This window comes from Halichoerus grypus, chromosome 2, assembly GCF_964656455.1.
Source record: "Halichoerus grypus chromosome 2, mHalGry1.hap1.1, whole genome shotgun sequence".
In the NCBI taxonomy this organism is placed as follows: domain Eukaryota; kingdom Metazoa; phylum Chordata; class Mammalia; order Carnivora; family Phocidae; genus Halichoerus; species Halichoerus grypus.
Window position 1 is genome coordinate 76,679,356 of NC_135713.1, and position 21,560 is coordinate 76,700,915.

Below are 21,560 nucleotides of genomic sequence, written 5' to 3' on the forward strand. Positions count from 1 at the left end.
ACTCATACAGGAATTCAGTAAAGTGGCAGGATATAAAATCAATGCACAGAAATCAGTGGCATTCCTATACACCAACAACAAGACAGAAGAAAGAGAAATTAAGGAGTTGATCCATTTACAATTGCACCCAAAACCATAAGATACCTAGGAATAAATCTAACCAAAGAGGCAAAGGATCTGTACTTAGAAAACTATAAAATACTCATGAAAGAAATTAAGAAACAAAGAAATGGAAAAACGTTCCATGCTTATGGATTGGAAGAACAAATATTGTGAAGATGTTAATGCTACCTAGAACAATCTACACATTTAATGCAATCCCTATCAAAATACCATCCACTTTTTTCAAAGAAATGGAACAAATAATCCTAAAATTTGTATGGAACCAGAAAAGACCCTGAATAGCCAGAGGAATGTTGAAAAAGAAAAGCAAAGCTGGTGGCATCACAATTCCGGACTTCAAGCTCTATTACAAAGCTGTCATCATCAAGACAGTATGGTACTGGCACAAAAATAGACACATAGATCAATGGAACAGAACAGAGAGCCCAGAAATGGACCCTCAACTAATCTTTGACAAAGCAGGAAAGAATGTCCAATGGAAAAAAGACAGTCTCTTCAACAAATGGTGTTGGGAAAATTGGACAGCCACATGCAGAAGAATGAAACTGGACTGTTTCCTTACACCACACACAAAAATAGACTCAAAATGGTTGAAAGACCTAAATGTGAGACAGGAGTCCATCAAAATCCTAAAGGAGAACACAGGCAGCAACCTCTTTGACCTCAGCCGCAGCAACTTCTTCCTAGAAACATCGCCAAAGGCAAGGGAAGCAAGGGTGAAAATAAAGATTCACCTATTCATAAAGATAAAGGGACTTCATAAAGATAAAAAGCTTTTGCACAGCAAAAGAAACAGTCAACAAAACCAAAAGACAACTGAGAGAAGGGGAGAAGATATTTGCAAATGACATATCAGATAAAGGGCTAGTATCCAAAATCTATAAAGAACTTATCAAACTCAACACCCAAAGAACAAATAATCCAATCAAGAAATGGGCAGAAGACATGAACAGACAGTTCTGCAAAGAAGACATCCAAATGGCCAACAGATACATGAAAAAGTGCTCAACATCGCTCGGCATCAGGGAAATCCAAATCAAAACCTCAGTGAGATACCACCTCACACCAGCCAGAATGGCTAAAATTAACAAGTCAGGAAACAACAGATGTTGGCGAGGATGCAGAGAAAGGGGAACCCTGCTGCACTGTTGGTGGGAATTCAAGCTGGTGCAGCCACTCTGGAAAACAGTATGGAGGTTCCTCAAAAAGTTGAAAACAGAGCTACCCTACGACCCAGCAACTGCACTACTGGGTATTTACCCTAAAGATACAAATGTAGTGATCCGAAGGGGTACGTGCACCCCGATGTTTATAGCAGCAATGTCCACAATAGCCAAACTATGCAAAGAGCCAAGATGTCCATCAACAGATGAATGGATAAAGAAGATGTGGTACATATATATATTTATATATATATAATGGAATATTACGCAGCCATCAAAAAAACATGAAATTGTGCTATTTGCAACAATGATAGAACTAGAGGGTATTATCCTAAGTGAAATAAGTCAATCAGAAAAAGACAAGTATCATATGATCTCACTGATATGAGGAATTCTTAATCTCAGGAAACAAACTGAGAGTTCCTGGAGTGGTGGGGGTGGGAGGGATGGGGTGGCTGAGTGATAGACATTGGGGAGGGTATGTGCTATGATGAGCGCTGTGAATTGTGTAAGACTGATGAATCACAGACCTGTACCTCTGAAACAACATTATATGTTAAAAAAAAAAAAAAAAAGAACATAGTAGGAAGGGAAAAATGAAGGGTGGAAATCGGAGGGGGAGATGAACCATGAGAGACTATGGACTCTGAGAAACAAACTGAGGGTTTTAGAGGGGAGGGGGAATGGGTGGATGTGTTAGCTCAGTGATGGGTATTAAGGAGGGCAGGTATTGAATGGAGCACTGGGTGTTATACACAAACAATGAATCATGGAATACTACATTAAAAACTAATGATGTATTGTATGGTGACTAACATAACAAAATAAAATTTTAAAAAAGTATACTTATCACAATGAACACAGAGCAATGTATAGAATTGTTGGAATCACTATATAGTATACTTGAAACTAATATAATACTGTATATTAATTATACTAGAATTAAAAAAATAAATAAATTTTTTAAAATCCTCAAAAAAATACTGCATTCATGTTGAGTTAATCAAACATTATAAATTTTTATAGTTAATAAAAAAGCCCATGACTATCATTGCATTAATTGATCCAAGGAAATAATATACAACATATGAAGCATCATGAATTCATGTCATTAAATGTCACTGTAATACTTACAAAGCATAGGAACATTTTTAAATGTCATAAAGGAACACAGCTGATCTGGTCATTATTTTGCCTCTGAAAAAGCAGCAAGGAAATTTCCATTAAAAACATGCTTGCCAAAATCTCAAAGCTTAAGGGTATATCCCAAATATCTTTAATGTCTCCTGACAACTAATGTTGCTATTAGGTATTTTATTTAAATTTCCTGTTTTTATTTTGTATTGTTTTATTTTTTTGGTTCTTGTTGTTTTATTCTGAACATCAGAAATCAACATTTTAAAATTGCAACATGAATTCCGTTTCTTCTACGTTCAAAATGCAACATTTCATTCACTCAACAATTTTTTAAATTGGCATGTAACTCACATCCCATAAAATTCACTCCTTTAAAGTATACAATTCAGTGGTTTTTAGCTAAGTCACAAGGGACAACAACTATTTATTGAATGCCTACTATGTGCCAGGTTTCTGGTCAATTTGATATTCATGAACTAACAGAGTTTTCAAATTACAACATGAACATTCCTTATCTATGCCAGATAAATCAGGCAAGTTTGGAATAATTTTTAGTTCCTGACCAGAGATGAATTTAGCCAATGCAAAAAAATGAAATATGCTTCCAGAGTTAAAGATAATGCAGAGTTGCAGTTAAGAATTGTTTCCCCTTTGGCATAGTCTGGCTTGCTCATGAACTTAGATTAAATCCCTGGTATCACCTGGATAGATGTGAAATGGTTTATAACCATGTAGAACTGGAGATCATAGAATTTTAGAGCTGAAAGGTGCCTTAGAGATCATCTACATCTTTTATCTTCACTGTGCAAATCAGGAAACCAAAGACCAGAGAAGGTTAATGACCAGCTCAAAGTCACATACTCAGAGCCAAACTTTCAAATTCTTTCCTAGTGCTTGTTTCTCTATAACACTTTCCAAACTGTACTTCTCAGGGGCCCAGGATTCTTGGGAGGAGCCTATGGGACTTCGGAGATGAAAGAGGAGTGTCTGAGTCTAAGAGTCTCTGCAGCCCTCCCTAAACTTCAATTCTAGCATCTCTACTTTTACTTCTTTCCATACATTTCTAAACAAGCTTTTGTTTAAAGATAGCTTCACAGGGCACCTGGGTGGCTCAGTTGGTTAAGCGGCTGCTTTCGGCTCAGGTCATGATCCTGGAGTCCCAGGATCAAGTCCCGCATCGGGCTCCCTGCTCAGCAGGGAGTCTGCTTCTCCTTCTGACCCTCCCCCTCTCATACTCTCTCTCTCTCTCATTCTCTCTCAAATAAATAAATAAAATCTTTAAAGATAGCTTCACTGCTAAGAAATAAATACATTTAAAATTTTGGAAATGCTCAACACCCAAGAAAACAAATAATCAAATTTAAAAATGGGTGGAAGACATGAATAGACATTTCTCCAAAGAAGACATACAGATGGCTAACAGACGCATGAAAAGATGTTCAACATCACTCATCATCAAGGAAATGCAAATAAAACCACAATGAAATATCACCTCACACCTGTCAGAATCATTAAAAACAACAACAGAAGAAACAACAGGTGTTGGTGGGGATATGGAAAAAGGGGAACCCTCTTGCACTGTAGGAATGCAAACTGGTGCAGCCACTGTGGAAAACAGTATCAAGACTCCTCAAAAATTTAAAAATGGAACCGTCCCAAAATCTAACAATTGCATTACTAGGTATTTACCCAAAGAATATAAAAATACTAATTCAAAGGGATACATGCACCCCAATATTTATAGCAGCACTATCTACAATAGGCAAACTATGGAAACAGCCCAACAGTCCATCAACTGATGAATGGATAAAGAAGATATGGGGTGTGTGTGTGTGTGTGTGTGTGTGTGTGTGTGTGTATAATATGGAATATTATATGTGTATATAATATGGAATATTATTCAGCCATAAAAAAAGAAATCTTGCCATTTGCAACCAACGTCAATGGAGCTAGGGGGTATTATGCTAAGTGAAATAAGTCAGTCAGGGAAAGACAAATACTATATGATTTAAGGAATTTAAGAAACAAAACAAATGAGTGAAGGGGGAAAAAAAGAGAGACAGAGAGGTAAACCAAGCAACAGATCCTCAATTACAGAGAACAAATTGATGGTTACCAGAAGGGAGATGGGTGGGGAGATGGGTTAAATAGATAATAGGGATTAGGAATGCACTTGTTGTGATGAGCTCAGGATGATGAATGGAAGTATTAAATTACTATGTCATACATCTGAAACACTGTATGTTAACTGGAATTAAAATAAAAACTTAAAAAAAAATTCTGGAAATGGCTAAAGTACTCCATATTGTCCAGAGGAGGTATGCACCTATTACTGCACACAGTGTGAATATTCTGTGTAGAAAACTGCTCAACACCACCTAAACACTTAAGAGGTTTCTTAGTAAATGGTGTGTTTTAGGAATTTCTCCTTTTTCATGCTAGCAGAATTTAAAAATATATTGTACATATTTGAAAGTCTAAAAAGGAAAACATTTTTCATTTACTGACCTCATATTTAGGTACTGAAACTATAGAAAAGAAATACACGTGGGTAGATGATTGTATTTATTAACTGAATGCAAATCTACATCAAAAAACAGATTTCTGACTATAGTTTCTGTAGTATTAATCTGAATTGAAAATAGATTAGCATCTTCCCAAGAACACTTGATTTTTAAAAGTACTTTTAAAGGTTTTAAAGTCTAATTATGCCTAAAGGAGTCATAAAAATGTTTTGCCTAATAGCCTACTCAAATACATACTCTAGTACTAGAATAGTACTGCCAGTAATATAGTATTTATTTCCTAAGGGAACTGGTCTTCCAGGAGTACAAAAGGCTGATCTGGCATCTGGAGTGCCCAACTGAATTTGGTGGTAAAAAGAGTGGGGTGCAGCCACTCAAGAGATCAATGCTCTTTGAAAATCATTTCAATAAGTGTTCTTCCGTAAACTTTGACACTTTCTTGAGTCACTTACTATATTAGTTTTCCCAAATGAAGTATCACAGATTGTGTGGCTTAGAAAATAGTTCAAGATCAAAGTGTCAGCAGGGTTGATTTCTTCTGGAGCCTCAATCCTTGGTTTGTTCATGGCTGTTTTTTCCCTGAGTCCTGGTCTTCCTTTTGTACCTGTTTCCAAATTTCTTTTTTAATGAACACCAGTCACATTGGATTAGCTTCATTACCTCTTTCAAAACCTTGTCTCCAAATGCAGTCACATTCTGAGGGATGGGGAGTTAGGATCAATATATGTATTTTGGGAAGACACAATTCAGTCCACAGCACTTACCATGAAGCAAGAAATACTGCTGGTCAATGTTTAGCAAGCAGCTCTTCAAAAAGGAAAAGCTCTGAATTGCAGCATTTGCTTATTTCTATGGTAAAAATTCTCCCACCACAGCCAATTTCAAGCTATCAGTGTGATATCTCCGAATGCCGATTTGGGGAGAGATATGCCATGGCACACCATTTTTTATTATTTCTACTGTAGCAATATATAGATGTAAATAACCTTAAGAGATCAGAAGTCAGCAGACTTTTCCGTATAGTGCCAGGTAATATTTTGATTTGCTCAACTCTTGCATTGTAGCAAGAAAGCAGCCATGGGCAGCATGTAAACAGATGGGCATAACTGGGTTCCAGTAAAACTCCATTTTGCAGTTGGACTTTGCCTAATGATACAGACTTGGGGAGATGTAGTGTTGTAATTGCTTCTTCAGCAGCTTTCAATCAGCCCTCCATGTTTCAGCCTTCCTTCCCATCCCCTTGATCAAGTTCTTCGGCTACTGGTTGCTGGCACACCTACGCCTTTCCAGGCTAGATCAGCAGGACAGCCATGGAAGTGTACTACTTCTATCTCCCGTCAAGATAGAACTTGCAGTTCAGCTGCAATTAACACCATTAAGGGAACTGCCTCTACCTGCAGCATTTTCAAGTTTTGATACAGCATTCCAACTGAGGCCACCTCTCCTGCTCAGCCAATGACTGAGCATGGTGATGGTACTAGAGCCCCGCCATCTTTGCCCAGTGTAGGATTTCCCCAACAGGCAATATTTGCTCCAGAGCTCCACACTGTGTTGGCTGAGCTTCTGTCAGATTTGAAACCTTTCTTTCCCAATCCTGCTTTCTCTCCCTTTATCTTTTTTCCAATAGACTTCCTGTACAACTAACTTTATGTCATCTTCTGCTTCCTGGAACACCCCAAATGAGACACTTGATCAAAGGAGTAGTCTGAGAAATCAGTAAGATGGGCTTTGGGAAACTGGATCAGAACCATCCCACTGTCAATGAACCTCACCACATGTGGTATCTGGGGCATGGATCGTCTCTGGTACAATGTGGGGGCCCAGTTATGAAAACATTCACCAGTTGTCAGTAGGGAGACTATTCTGAAGCAGAGGAATGCCATGGCAGGGGCAATTCAAAAGTGTGTGTACGTGTATGAACAATAGATACAAGCTATTATTAGCTGGCTATTATTTAGTCGCACTGAGGCCTACAGAAGGTTAATGAAAACCAGAGAGCAGTTAACCAAGTGAAAACTCACTACTTTCCTAGTGGCTTCTAAAGACACCCTTACCTCCTGCCCTGAGAAAACAGAAAAAGCTTGAACACCAGGGAATATGGACAACTGCATGGATGCCCCCAAAGATTCTGGTCCTGAGAGACTCCCGTGAACACTCAGAGCCTACAGAAGTTGCTCAATTTCTGATTAAAAGCTAGCACTCCTGGGACTCCTGGGCAGCTCAGTTGATTAAGCAGTTAAGCGGTTAAGCATCTGCCTTCTCAGGGTCCTTGGGCTCCTTGCTCAGCAGGGAGCCTGCCGCTTCCCCTCCCTGGGCTCTCTCTCTCTCTCTCTCTCCCTCTCTCTCTGTCAAATAAATAAATAAAATCTTTTTTAAAAAATTAAAAAAAAAAAAAAGCTAGCACTCCTCTCAGGCAGAGAGTCACTACAGTGAATGCTTCTGAACAAAAGAGGGCTCTCTAGGAAACTTAGCCCACCTTCTCTCATGGCTGCCACACCAATAACTAGGGTTAAGACACAGCATAATCAGAATATGCTAGGCCTGCTCTATACTCCAAAGAAGCAGCAAGAACTAGTCAGCATATACTGACAGGAAACAGGGGAATACGTGGGCAGATTTTCAGAGTGCTTGATCAAGAGAGCTAGAACATGAGAGTAGATAAGGGTAAGCTTATTGACTTGGTGGCATTCTTGGGATATGGGATTTCACATCCTGGCAGGGTCCCAGGGGATGGTGCAAATCTCCTGTTAGCATGGTTCCTAGAAGTCTAGAGAAAGTAATGGCCTATGCTGAGAGATGTAGAAATGCCTGAATTGCCTGGCAGACAGTGGAGGGAAAGATTTAAAAGATCAGAGAAGTAGATATATTATGTGAGGCCAGAAGCCCATATGGAAGATTATGTTGCATGAGAGGGATCAGAGGATACACTATTCACCAAAACCAATGGGCATGCCATGGTAAGAGAGGCACCACCCTCATGAAGAAGTTCAGTGACAGCTCACTTGTAAAGGCCAGAGCTTACTATAGGTGATATTACCATAGAACTTGGCTTATTAATTGCAATGGGAATGATGGGGCCCAGAGGCACAGTAGATCCAGAAGACAGAACTTAATACCAGAGGTCAGCATAATCACAGTTATCCTAATGACTGACAAAATCAGCATGATGGCCAAGGGAGTTCAACCCGCAAAGAGTTGTGGAGATGTTTTCTAGAACTAAGTGTCCCTAGGAGGAAAAAAAAATGATGGGCAGGCAACAAGGATACTGCCTAACATATGTAATCAAGGAAAGGAAGAATGAATGAGGAGACAGAGCATGGTCACTACAGTAAGAGGTGTCAGGATCCTTTGCCCAGTTCCCAGATCAGAGCTAATTTTTAGACCCAGAAGCTGTAATCAGGTCCTAGAGGAAAGGACTCCACAACACTATGGCAAATATATATTGTAATGATTCTTCTAGTCCCTCCTGCAAAGGGACCTAGGCCATTTTCTCAGGTGACTGAACACTGAGGAAAAGGAAATATCCAGACATTTCAGGGAAAATTAGACATGGGGAGTGAGTTGACATTGATACTTAGAGACCAAGAGTATTATCTTGACCTCCCCATTAAGAGTTGGAATACATAAAGGCCAGGTAATAAATGTAATCCTGGACAAATTTGGACTCACAGTGAGTACACTGGGTCCATGGAAACAACTAGTGCTCATTTCTTCAATCCCTAAAGGTTATAATTGCAACTGACATGCTTGGCAGTTGGAGTAATCCCCATATTGGGTTTTAGCTCTTAAGTAAAAGCTGTTACAGTGGGGAAGACTAAATAGAAGTCTTGGACACTAATACCCAGTGTACTTCCAACCAAACAGCAACAACAACAAAACAGTATATCATATTTTGGGTATGGATGGTGGCGATGAGTGCCACTCCAATCTACTGAAGGCCTGAATAGAACAAATAAGTCTAAGTAAGGGATAATTTTCTCTCTGCCTGACTGTTTTAGAGTTACAACATCAGTCTTCTCTTGCCTTTGGATTCAGACTCAGACTGGAACTTACATCATCAGCTCTTCTAGTTCTCAGGGCTTTGGACTGGAACTGTATCATTAGCTCTCCTGGGTCTCCAGCTTGTTAGGTGTAGATCTTGGGACTTCTTAGTAGTCTCTAAAGCATGGGCCAATTCCTTAAAATAAATCTCTTTTTATGTATATCCTATTAGTCTGTTTCTCTTGAGAACCCTAATACATGGTCCCTATCCTAGGTCCCTATCATTTGTCTGCCCCCTGCAAAAACTGGATGAATCCTGGAGAATGACCATATACTACTGTAAGCCCAACCAAGTAGTTAGTAGCTTTGACTGCAGGCCAGATTTGGCCTGTTTACTAGAGCATATTAATATGGCTTCAGTGACCCAGTATATGATAAAGCAAACTGAGCACAGAATCTTCTGGATGTTTATGCTATTTTACTTTTTTTTTTTTACAGCTGTTTCATATATACCCTTATCTGAATATTCTTAGCCAGTTGACTTTCAGTTTTTCAAAATCATTCCACAGAATTTTCATAGAAACTATTGCCTTCTTAGTTCATCAGTTTATGTAATTTTTTTCAATTACATAACTGCAGCAATGAGTACAACTAGCATTAACAGGCTTAAAAGAATAAATACATAATTTAAAATATGCAATTCAACTTACAGAAGCAGGAATGTATGTTGCACTAGAGTAGCTTACCACATATAAGCATTTAAAAGGTCAGCATGTCGATGAGAGCAGACAGTGTGTTTTACAGAGGGGATGGAGAGGGTGGGTTATTCATTCCAAGGAGTTACAGTGGATTGAAGATTAAGTGGAGCTCAGATATGACTGTGTTTATACTCAGAAAGGACATGATCCTCCTCTCCTTCTTCCTAGTCCCATGTATGTGTATATGGTGGGAGGTGGCAGGGAGGGAAGGCAGTGGTAGGGAAATGTACTTTAGAAATTTCCAACACTAAACAGATCTGATCTTATCACTTCCCTGCTCCTAAACCATCATTAGTTCTCACTGCTCTCAAGTGAGATATATATATAGTTTATATAGATAAATATAAACTCCTTAAGGGCACCTGGGTGGCTCAGTCGGCTGAGCGTCTGCCTTCAGCTCAGGTCATGATCCCAGGGTCCTGGGATCAAGCCCCGCATCGGGCTCCTTGCTCAGCAGGAAGCCTTCTTCTGCCACTCCCCCTGCTTTTGCTCTCTCTCTCTCTGACAAATAAATAAATAAATAAATAAATAAATAAATAAATAAAACCTTAAAAAAAATAAGAAAAATAAAAACTCAAAACTCCTTAAAAGTGGTGTGTCCCTTCACCAGCTCAGAGTCCCTATGTTTTCAGTCATATTTCTACCTTGTGCCCCTTCCCCCACCAACCCTCCTGTCATGCCACTCAGTCTAGAATTAATTTTTCCTTCTTTTTTTAGGGTGATACATAATTTACTATCCATACTGGTACATATTTAAGAGCAAAAGGGGACACTAACCAAATGAGACAATGGGAAAAAATATACAAACTGGGGTACTCATCAAACTTGTGATCCCCCTATTCATTATGGGCCCAATGATTTCCTCATTTCTGTGATCTCAGGGCCTAACACTCAGAGAATGCTCCAAAAATCTTGGTTGAAATTGATTATATATTCTATAACCCTCTCCTATTGCTGTTTTTATTTCCCTTTCCAACCTTGGTCACCAATAATACCTATAGAAACTTTGTGTAAATTATAAAATGTGCCCTTTCTTGCTGGTAGCAAATTCCAGAGTACATAGCAAGTGGACACAGGCTGGATTTCAGCCACTACTTTCCCCTCACATGGGCACTTTCCTGTAGTAAAAAAATTACTCGATGTGTCTCCAACTATTTATCCCCTATAAAAATTAAGTGGTTGTGGAAGATCCTGAAACACTCCACTGAAATATATGTCAGATGACATTTGAAATCTGGATGAGAAAAGATGCAAAGTGAATTTGTAGTAAGGGGAGAAAAGTATCAAATGTTTATCTAGAATTTTATGCAGAGTGAACATGAGAGCACTGTGAAAATCTATTGGGGGGCAATAAATTTGCTTCACATTGAAACAGGAAAAGATTTTACAAGTGGAACATGGGGCCATAATATTATTTAGAGAAAACATACTATCAATATCAATCTAAGAAAAAGAAAAGCCGATATTCTTACTGCTCAGAAATGGGCCATATGTATAAAATGTCCATTTTGTTTTAAGAAATCTATCTTAACAAACAAACATTCAGTTTTTTTTTGTTTTTTTTTTTTGGTTATTCAATACCTCCCTAACATAGTACATATATTTTAGATATTACCCACTGGGGAATTAAAAAAAAAAAAAAGACAAGGGGCCCCTGGGTGGCTCAGTTGGTTAAGCGTCTGCTCGTGTTGTGATCTCAGCGGTCCTGGGATCAAGCCTTGGGTCCTGCTCCCTGCTCAGCAGGGAGTCTGCTTCTCCCTCTCCCTCTGCCCCTCCCCCCACTCATTCTCTCTCTCTCAAATAAATTAAAAAAAAGATGGAACTTCAAACTTCTTATCCTTAAGACCCTGACTTCCTTTCTATGTCCATTCTATGTACCCCACTCCTCTATTACCATTCTCTACATCTAGAACAACAAATACTTTGATTTTTAAACTGCCCATATTAAATAGTAATTAAAGAAATCATTTTTTAAAATGGACTCAATTTAAAATTCTAAACTTGGGGGTGCTGGGTGGCTCAGTTGGTTAAGTGTCTGCCTTCGGCTCAGGTCATGATCCAGGGTCCTGGGATCGAGCCCTGCATCGGGCTCCCTGCTCCACGGAGAGCCTGCTTCTCCCTTTCCCCCTGCTTGTGCCCTCTCTCTCTCTGTCAGATAAATACATAAAATATTTTTAAAATATATATATATATACTGAAAGCTATTTCTTCATTTACATATTTTAGATAATGTCTCTTCACTTGTTGTTAAGAGAAAGTAGGATTTTTGTCAGATAGGATGCCTCAACTTCTAGGAATGCCAATCCCACCTCATTTAAGAAATAAGAACTGTGCTGATTTCCACAACTGGAAGCCCAGTTTATTGTGAACCTGCATCAACTTCATTCAGTGGCACTAGCTCCATTTCTCCGTGGTTCCCTCAGGTCTGTTATCCCTGGAATGATGTCCCCATCCTTAGACTGCCTCTTCTGTGTGGGCAAATGAACTGTAGCATTTCCTGGTCTCACGCTAACACAGCTGACATCCAAAGGAAGAGAGAGGTTCATTCTTTGATTTTTCACATTAGAATAAAGAAAATCTCTTTTTCTGAATATCTAGACAAATCCCTTATAGATCCTTTTTTTTTTTTAAAGATTTTATTTATTTATTAGAGAGAGAGCACAAGCAGGGGGAGAAGCAGGCAGAGGGAGAAGCAGACTCCCCACCAAGCAGGGAGCCCGACACGGGACTCGATCCCAGGACCCTGGGATCATGACCTGAGCCGAAGGCAGACGCCTAATGGACTGAGCCACCCAGGCATCCCCTCCTTACAGATCTTTACTACAAATTGGGTCATATGTTCATTCCTGAGCCATTCCCTATAACCTAGGGAATGCCATGGATTTATTGGCTCAGAACTGCCCTTCCACAGATTTATTAGATTGGCAAGGGCAATCGGATTGCACTAATCAGTTTAATCAGGCTGACCTCTAGAGTGGTCTACATGGCCACTATGCAATGGGGAAAAGGTGGAATGGATGTTGGACAAACAATGCCAACTTCTCCTGTAGGCATTTAGCACTCACGTACCACATCCACCCATACCACTCCAAGAGAATCACATCACCATATTTAGGTAAATCACACTTAACTTCATGATAACCATGAAAAAAGCTGGCAATAGGGTACTATAATTTTATTTCCTTTCTGTAGAACATTTATGTTTTACCTGTAATTTTTGATTGCTTTTAAAAATCCTACAAAATCTACTTTTAACATATCCCTAAACTTTTCCAAATGTTTCATCCGATCAATTTACCAGGGAGCTTACCTTTTAGTAGGGGGGAAAACAAGAGGCAAGTAAGACAAGTAAAATGCGGTAAACGTAAATCCTAATCGCTATTTTTATGAAGAAAATAAACAAGGGAACTAGAAAAAGTAACTGAGGAAAGCCTCGTTAGAGAATGCTGTTTCGAGGGCCTCTCTGAGGAAGTGACATCTGACCTGAGACCTAAAGGATGACGAATAGCCTGCATGAGAAGAGCTGAGAGAAGCATTCCAGGCCTAGAAACAACCAGAGCAAAAGCCTGTGAGTGGAAAAGAATTTGTCAGGCTTGTGGACAGAAAGGAAGCCAAGTGACTGGGACAGAATGAGTAGGGGGGAGAATGATGGGGTAACACTGCAGAGTTAGACTGAAGTCAGGTCATACAGGCTCTTGGAAGACCATAGAAAGAAGGCTGGATTTCTCTGAAAGGGTGTGAAACAGTGGAGCAATAGGATTTGCTTTATGTTTTTAAAGACACCCCCTGGATCCTTTGTTAAGAGTTGATTTAAGAGGAGGGTGGGGGATGGAGCCAAAATGGAAGTATGAGAATCAGCAGGATACTGGCTGCCACACTCTTCCTCATAGCAGTTCTACTAGACTGCACTCTTCAGCCTATGTTTTTTTTAAAAAGAAGCTTGAATTGTTTTGAAAATGTTCAATCAGCTTTATTTATTAATGACTAGATGTTCATTTAACTACTAAGACCCAGAGAACAACAAACTTCGACAAAGTGCTTGTACTTATTTCTCTTATTCACTTATTGCAGATGAATCATGTAGGCTCACCTACCATCTCCTCTGGAAGTTTTGTTAGTGACATATATAAAATGATAATTTCATGTAACTTTTACTTACATTCCTCTAATTAAAGTGATCTTAATTCATCACAGGAGAAAAATAGGTGATCCACAATAATAACTAATATTAAGAAACCACAAAATCAAAATGATTTTTAATTTTTTTTTAAAATAAAGCATTTATGCCTTATTATGTGATGCCAAATCTCTAAATACTTCACATTTCAGGTTGAAAAATTAAGATCTATGGAGAATTTAAAATATGAAAATAGAGAAGCTTCTAGCTAAATGAGCACTTTTACTTCCTCAGTGTTAATACAAAAATTAGTATAAACAAACAAATAATTAGTATGTGAGTGCTCACTCCACTGAACTCAAATTAGATTCCTTGCTGTGTCATAAACATAATAAGTACCCTCTAGCCTTAGGGCTTTTGTCCTTGCTCTTCCTTCTACATAGAATGCCCCGTCCCTGCCAAATATCTGCAAGTGTCTCTTCTTCACTTTATTCAGTTTTTGGCTCACATGTCTATGACCTTATCAGAAAAGCTCTCTGTGACCTTGTTTAAAATACCATCCCCATCACCCTCTATGTAAATATGTAAATATGTAAAATACATATTTTTTCTTCATAGCGCTTACCACTACCAGACATAACATATGTTTACTTTCTGGCTCCCCATACAGGAATATAAATTCAAAAAAAAAAAAAAAATGCAGAGACTTGGCTTTCTTGTCAATTGTTGTATCTCAAACATCTAAAACAAATAGCACAATACATAGATGTTTCACATACAGTTGTTGAATAGAATGTGTCCTTATCAAATTAGGAACTACATTCTTAGCATTAAATGAGTCTAGGCTGCTTAAATTAATAATGACTCAACTATATTCTTTTCAGCTGAAGACTTTCTTTGCCCCTGTATAGTGAATCTCAGGGTCAGGATTAGGGGCATGTCCTTCTTGTCTCCAGGAATATAAACTCCTTTGAAGCTGATATCATCAGCTCGATCAAGCTGGTCAAGTCCTGTACAGCTGTTCACTTCTAATCATTCTTTTATTTACTGACAACATTATTTTCTGGTTTACTATCATATTTCCCCTTTCCAACACCATATGTGGTCATTCTCAGTGACTTTCAAAATATATGTAGATGACCCATCCAATAGCATAGTCTTCCAGTTCTTTTCTGTTACAGTGTTTTTGTTTTTATTTGTTTTTAAATCTGTAGCATTTCTTTCTATTTCTTTCTTAGGATTTCCATCTCTCAGCTTACATTGCCCATCTGTTCTTGCATGCTGCCTACTTTATCCATTATTGTTCAGAGTATATTAGTCATTGTTGTTTTAAACTCCTTGACTGATAATTCCCAACAACTCTGTCATGTCTGGTTCTGATGCTTACTGTCTCTTCACATTGTGGGGGTTTTTTTGCTTCTTGATATACCTGGACATTTTTTTCTTGATAGTTGGACATAATGTACTGGATAAAAGGAATTGCTGTAAATTGGCCTTTAGTGATGTGGTGTTGAGGTGGTGGAAGAGAAACATCCTTTAGTTCTGTGATTAAATTTCCGTCATTTAGTGAGCCCATGTCTCTAGACTGTGAACCTCACAAGTGTTTCTCAGATTTTTTTCTGTCCCCCTGTGGTGGGACAGCATAACTAGAGTGGATAGGAGTTGGATATTTCCCTTCCCCTAGGCCAATTAGGCTTTGAAAATAGCCCAGCAGGAAGAACAGAATGGTCTGGAATATTTCTGAATGGTTCTTTTCCCCTCTTCCTGCAGAAAGCACAAGGGGATTTGTGTCAGATATTTATTGTGGGAACCTAGTCAAGCTCTTGGAGGTAAATCTCACACTATTCGTGAATCTCACCCTTCTATGACTGGGTCCCCTGAAGTTTTTAACTCAGAGTTGTTTATACAAATCCTCCAGAAATTCATCAATTACAGTTCAGATTTTCCTAATCTGGTCTTGTTCCCACAGTGTTTTCTGCTTATCTCTGCTCAGGTAAACCATGACTCTGTGTATTCACTTGTCTTGCCAATCTTGGGAGCAGAGGTCTGTCCTGTGTTGTCTCCCTTCTCTTACTGATCCAAGAAGAGTTTCTGATTTTACAGTCTGCTAGCATAGAGGGGAGACTTCCAAGCTCCTTACCATGGAACTGGAAAAGACTGACTTCTTTAACCTTCATCATCTCCACAGACCATCACCAACCTCAACGCATATCCTGGACTAACCCTGGACCATGTAAGCACTGATAACTGTACTACCTGTGAAATATCAATTTTGAAGATCCTATTTGGTCCACCCACCACCTCCTATCTGTCCAGCTCACTTTAGCTTGGCAGTAAGTCTTTAGCTTCTTACAGACCTCCAGTTCATTGATATTCTCCTCCACTCCCACTACTTTTTAATTATCTGTATTCACTCCCACATTTACCCAGCTTGGAATTCATGTTTCATCATATAATCATTCCTTCTGAAGTACAATCAAGTGCCTTGGCTCCCATCTCCCTCTGTTGAACTCATTTCACAAAATCTCAAACCTGCTTGAATTCAAGTATTTGTTCCTTTGTGCAGAGACCCAAGCAACTTAATAAAGAAATAATACAATTAGCTGACTCATTTCTCTTTAAATTCATGACCACAGACCACAAACGAACACCTAAGCCAACCTGGCTGGCCTTCTATGCTTCCCTAGGAAGTTCATCTTTACATTCTCTGAGGTAGAAATGTCATATTTTTTTTTTCCTGTTACCTCAGACTCCTTCATTCTCATTTTCAGCTGATGATCCTACTCCCTATGTAATTCATTGTGAATACAGAAATCATCAGAGAAGATTTACTTCATTTTCATTCCAATAGATATCCAAACCTCTCTGCATCTGTACTCGTCTTCTCAGCCTTCTTTTCTGTTAAAATTGAAATAGTATTATTTTCCCTATCAGGGGCAATTGTAACTCTTGACACCTATATTTTCTCTTCTTCTCAGTTTTGCTTCTTCAGTTATTACATTTGTCTACTACACATCATCAAATTTTCATTCTCTGCTTATTATTCATGCCAGTCTACCAACAGACTTCAGTATTTTCAACTAAAAAGAAACACTTCATTGACTTGTTCCATCTATTACCACACACCTCTCTAACCTTTTCACAGCAAAGGTTTGTTTGTTTTTTTTAACATTTTATTTATTTATGTGTCAGAGAGAGAGAGAGCGCACACGCAAGCATGGGGAACGGCAGGCAAAGGGAGAAGCAGGCTCGCCGCTGAGCAAGGAGCCTGATGCGGGACTCAAACCCTGGACCCTGGGATCATGACCTGAGCTGAAGGCAGAAGCTTAACCCACTGAGCCACCCAGGCGTCCTGACAGCAAAGGTTTTATACGCACACACACACACACACACACCAATATTTAAAAATTATATTGAATGTTTACGGAAAAAAAAATATTTCCCTCTCCCAGCCCTCTCCACTCTCAAATACCTTCAACATTTCTAGCTCTTTGATATTTATCTCCACATTTCCAAACAATATACTTGTTTGCTATTTATTGATATATTTAGATACTAATGTATAGCAAATGATGACCGCAACTCAATTGTCGTCACTCTTACATCCCAAATTAATCTAAATTCCATCTTCTCTACATTTCAAAGCTACTCCTCTAATCCTAACAGCTATTATATATTAGAATAGCTTTTTACGTGGAGAGCTAGAGAGAGCCGCTTTCACTTTTCCTACTATTATCCATTTTCTACATAGCAGCTACAACAATCTTTTACAAAGTAAATCAGATTATGCTATTCTTTGGGGTAAAGCCTTTCAATAGCATCTTCTTGTGTTTGGAATTAAACCCCAGTGCTTTTCATAGACCACAAGGCTCTGGTTCAAAGGAGGTTCCCTGAATGTTTTTTTGACATCCAATATCAACTTTTCATACACTATGCTTCAGCTATACTTGCCTCCTTTGGTTCTTCACATATAACAAACCCCTTCTTACCTTAGGGTCTTTGCACTTGTTCTCCTTCCTGCTCTTCCCATGGTTCTTCCTACAATAGGCACAACCTCATTCTACCAGTTACAGCTTGAAGAAGTCTTCTCTGACCACTCCCTTGCTCTTTCCATTTGTCTCCTTTTTACTTTCTCTGACATCACTTCACCTTTCCCCTACAAAACCCATCCCAATTTGTAACCTTATTTCCTTAATGATCTCTCTTCTTTCCCTCCTCCAAAGTAGAATGGCAACTCCAAGTGAGAAAGCCCCTTGTCCATCTTAACACGTTTTCCATGCCCCTACCCCAAGGATAGGCATATAAAAAGCACCCAAGAAATACTTGAATTAATTCTGCAATATGTGGACTAAATATAAATTAAACTAGTTTAACTAAATTATATATTATATCCAGCAGGAGTGTGATAGTAAATAATAGACCCCTGAAATCTTATAAGGCATGAGCTAATGGACCCACTTCCTAGTCAGTTATTAGGAAATCTGGCTGCACCCAATTTGGATTCTCTTTAAAATCTTCCAGGGCCACTCCAAAGGACACTAAGGTTCTTCATTTGGGGCAAGGGTACCCACTTCTGGCTGGTGCAGATTCTTTTGTACTGGAGAATGAGAGGTGCTTGAGGGGTTGAAATAGTCTGTGGTCTGAGTCTATTTTGGGGTTTATGACATGCAACTGCCTTACTGTGGAGGACTGCCTGCGAATTTTCTTTTAGGGAGATTTGTTTTGTATTTAGCTAATGCTGAAGAACATAGTGGGTCAGGTTTCTCCTTAAGTTGTCAATTCTTCTGAACTTCTGTTTCTTAGCAACAGCTGGGACTTTGTCCATCCTCATTGTCCTCTGCTTTAGCCTCAAAGCAAACAAGAGGAAAAGTGTGCACGGCAGCTTGCAGTTTGCCATTTAGTAATATTCCCAGACACATAGTGCATTCCAATCTTAGTAGCTATTGATAGACAATGTAAAGGATCATCACACTTTTGTGAAGGGATGAGCAGTGAAAAATGTTTTGGAGGGAACTGAGAAATTGGAATGTCTTGATATCATTTTGCTTCTTCTTGAGAGTCCTATTGCTATTACTAAAATTTCACTCTGGAATGCAAATGTAAAACTTCAGTGTTAGAAACAAGGTGGCAAAAAAAAATATGTGGCAATTCAATAAATCCCTTGACTAATTTCTTTTTTTGGTGGGGAGGAGCAGAGGGAGAGAGAGAATCTTAAGCAGACTCCACACCCAGTGGGGCTCGATCATACAACCCTGAGATCATGACCTGAGCCAAAATCAAGAGTGGGATGCTTAACCAACTGAGTCACCCAGGCGCCCCTCCCTTGACTAACTTCTTGATCTGTTTATATATTGTCAGACCAAAGGCAAATTGGCTTCAATAATTGTCAAATCTGCTAAATTTGGCATAAATGGACAAATTTGGTGCAATTGACTTTCATCTGGGAACTTTGTTCTGAACTTCTCTTTTCAAACATACTTTTAAAAAACCCTACAATATAGTAACCAATGCATGTGACTTTTTTTTTTTTTTTAATATGTAGCCAGAAAATTCTCTAATGCCTCACCTCAGTGAATATATACTCTGAGTTTTAAGATACTATTGGAGAAAGTCTGGGTAAAAGGTTCACAATTGTATAACAGAAGCTAACAAGTTCCCATTTTAGGGCAGGAAAGTCTTTATTGCCTGCTATTCCACCTTGATTCAGCCAGCTTCAGTTTCTCTGAGGTTTGTTATTTTCAATCCCATTCACAGTCGAACTGGAGAAATACTCCTCCAGTTGCAATTGGCAGAAACCCACTTAAGCTAGCTTAAGCAAAGACATGAAATTTTATTATAAGGATAAATTATGATAAATAATTCAAAGATAGGAAGCAAACTCAATCTTCTCAAGAGACTGACATCAAAAAATGGAAACCTATCGGGAACCAAGGCAGCTTTTATAGCTGTGTCTGATATGTCAGCACTGCTTCATGAAAGCACAGACTGGAGGCAGACAGCCTGAGTTTTATTTTAGCTGCAGTACATATTTACTTTAGTCAAGCTTCTGAGCTTCCTTACCTGCAAAGTGGGGATAATAGTACCAACCTCACAAAATTATAACACTTAGACCACTGAGTGACACAGTAATGTGAGATCATTCTTACTCTGCAACACAACTCAGATTCTCCACATGCTGCTCCCAAATAAGGTAGCCTTGACCTAACTTCCTTTCTCAGAACAGATTAACTGTCTGATAAACATTCTCAACCCCAATTTTAAATACTCAAGATAATTTGATTGGTTCAGATAGGGTATAGTTGTTCATTCTAGCTAAAGACAGAGGCATTAAGTTACCTAATACATACACAGCTGCTGAGGCCCACTCCTCAATGTCTATGAATATTTCTCGGTGGTGGTGGTGATCATGAAATAAGGCTAAACTCAAAACAAAACAGTGGATTTTTCTTTTTTCTTTTTAAGATTTTTATTTATTCATCTGAGAGAAAGAAAGATACAGAGAAAGGGAGGGAGGGAGAGAAAGAGAGAGACAGCAGAAGCCAAGGGGAGAGGCAGGAGAAGCAGACTTCCCACTGAGCCAGGAGCCTGACATAGTGCTTGTGGGGCTGGATCCCAGGACCTGGAGATCAAGACCTGAGCAGAAGGCAGATGCTTAACCATCTAAGCCACTCAGGTGCCCCAACAGTGGATTTTTCTATATTTCTCTTAACTCACAGATCTTCCATAGCCACAAAAAATACCAATATAAGTGACTTTACCAATGTCATAATAATGGATGAAGCTATGGTTCAAAACCAGATCTGACTCCAAATTCAAAATTTATTTTCACTAAACAATGCATTGGAGTTGTTCACAAAGTGAATCTATTATGCAGCTAACCCTGTATTTAACCAAGCACTTGAGACACAAGGTTTCAAGTAGTTCAAAATTAGGTTTCCCAGTTTCTTTCCCTAATTTTTAAGAAATGGGATATAGCATATACACAGTAAAGTCAATAAAACTGAAATGTTCAGTTCAAACTTTTTCATATGTATATGCTAATATAACCAGCCAGATGAAGATGTGGAAGGACATTTCCATCATTTCATCATTTATGCCCCATCTAATACCCATGCCCTGAGAGGTTACTATCCTTTTATCATCACAAATTAGCTTTGTTTGTTCTTAAATTTTATATAAATGGAATTATACAATATGAATTCTTCTGTGTCTATTTCACTCGACACAATACCTCTGAGATCTATCCATGTTATTGTGTGTAGCAATCTATTCTTTTTAATTGATGGGTATTATTTCATTATGTGGAGATATTTCACTTTATTCCAGTTTGAGGCCATAATGAATCAAACTGCGATGAACTTTTGTATATGAGACTTTTAGCAGAAACCTTCATTAATTTATCGAGATAGAAGTTGCTGATATAGGGTAGGCATAAGTTCAGCTATAATAGATACTGCCATCGATTTTCCAATCCAATTTACACTTCCACCAGCAATAAGAGTTTCAGTTACACTATATTTTCTTTTAAACAAGGACAATGGGGCGCCTGGGTGGCTCAGTTGGTTAAGTGACTGCCTTCGGCTCAGGTCATGATCCCAGGGTCCTGGGATCGAGCCCCACATCGGGCTCCCTGCTCTGAGGGAGGCCTGCTTCTCCCTCTCCCACTCCCCCTGCTTGTGTTCCCTCTCTTGCTGTCTCTGTCAATTAAATAAATATTTTAAACAAGGAAAATAACATAATCAGTCTATTGTGCTAG

The 21,560-nt window shown here is 38.8% G+C and overlaps 1 long non-coding RNA gene across 5 annotated transcripts in view; it reads right to left on the bottom strand.

The window, feature by feature from the left end:
* Nucleotides 1-21,560, bottom strand: part of LOC118520561 (uncharacterized) — an 80,230-nt gene that overhangs the window by 52,171 nt on the left and 6,499 nt on the right. The window contains exon 3 of one of the 5 annotated variants that reach the window (XR_013445666.1): nt 2,421-2,483. The exons of 3 other annotated variants lie outside the window; for them this stretch is intronic. This is a non-coding gene — a long non-coding RNA (uncharacterized LOC118520561). Of the gene's footprint in view, nt 1-2,420; nt 2,484-20,251; nt 20,438-21,560 lie in introns of those variants that run through there. One more of the 5 variants, XR_013445669.1, reaches the window with a different exon arrangement.